We start from the raw sequence: 1,370 nt of genomic DNA on the forward strand, positions 1-1,370 counted from the left end.
ATAACATAATTTATATAAAACATCCAGCATAGGGTTCTGAAACACAGAAGTCCTAACATTAGCTCCCTTTATCATTAATTAGGGTACTCAGAGATACACATAGACATGGTTGTTGCCTAAATGTAACCTAGTACATAAAATTAATAGGGATATAAAATGTTGATCACTTTCTTTTTTCTGTGATTATTGAGTGTAGAGCTCAGATTTTTTTTATCTTTAGAGTATTTAGAGTATCTTCAGAGTATCTTCCTGTAATTCACAAGCTGATGACAGAGTTTTTTCATTGCCACCTTCATCTCTTTGTTCCTGAATGTGTAGATGACCGGATTCAGAAAAGAGGTGAGAACTGCATCAAAGATAGCAAGAAATTTGTCCAAGTGTGATGAGAGAAAGGGCCATGTGTAGAAGAAGATTAATGGCCCAAAGAATAAAACCACCACAGTGACATGAGCTGACAAAGTGGAGAGGGGCTTGGATAACCCACCTGAAGAGTGCTTCCATACTATGGTCAGAATGATGATGTAAGAAATAATCAGTATAAAGAAGGAACCCACAGAGATGAGTCCACTGTTGGCTGTGACCATGAACTCCAATCTATTGGTCTCCGTGCAAGCAAGTTTAATGAGTTGAGGAAGGTCACAATAAAAGCCAGTTGGGCCACGGAGTGAATGAGGCCGAGAACCAAGGCTGCCACCAAAATCAAAATGCACGTTCATGGGCTCATGATGGTCAGGTAGTGCAGAGGCTTACATATGGCAACATATCTGTCAAAGGCCATGGCAATGAGCAGCACCTTTTCTGTACCCCCAATAGCATGAATAAAGAAGGTATACAACCTCCAAAAGAGATGGTTTTGTGTTTTCTGAAAAGGTCATAAACCATTTTGGGGGCTGCAATAGAGCAAATCCCCACATCAAGAAAGGAGAGGTTTGCCAGCTGGAAGTACATAGGAGAGTGCAATGTAAGGTCAACTCTCACAGAGAACATGATAAGGAGGTTTCCCATTAGGCTTGCCATGTAGAACACAGAGAAAATGAGGAAAAGAAGAAGCTGGATCTCCCATGAATTGGAGAGTCCCAGGAACACAAACTCAGATACCACAGATTCGTTGGCTCCATCCATTGCCTCTGCAAGCAGAGGTGACACTAATTTTACCTGAAAAAGGGGAGTAAAGAGAAAATCAACTTGTGGGGAATCACTGACTGCGTGAATTTCATATCATAAATTTTACTTCACAAAGTCAAAACACATCTAATATAATCCCTTAAACTGTAGTTGCAGAAAATAGGCAGTAACTCACTTTTACAAAGCACTGCTTCCAACTCCCTAGTCTCCTTAAAATTCCCTAGATTTTGATATGAGAAGATTAA

At 40.1% G+C, this 1,370-nt stretch overlaps 1 pseudogene; it reads right to left on the reverse strand.

The window, feature by feature from the left end:
* Positions 1-236: 236 nt before the first annotated feature.
* Positions 237-1,122, reverse strand: LOC119879518 (annotated as a pseudogene).
* Positions 1,123-1,370: the final 248 nt, after the last annotated feature.

Source organism: Canis lupus, unplaced genomic scaffold (assembly GCF_011100685.1).
Source record: "Canis lupus familiaris isolate Mischka breed German Shepherd unplaced genomic scaffold, alternate assembly UU_Cfam_GSD_1.0 chrUn_S994H1161, whole genome shotgun sequence".
In the NCBI taxonomy this organism is placed as follows: Eukaryota; Metazoa; Chordata; class Mammalia; order Carnivora; family Canidae; genus Canis; species Canis lupus.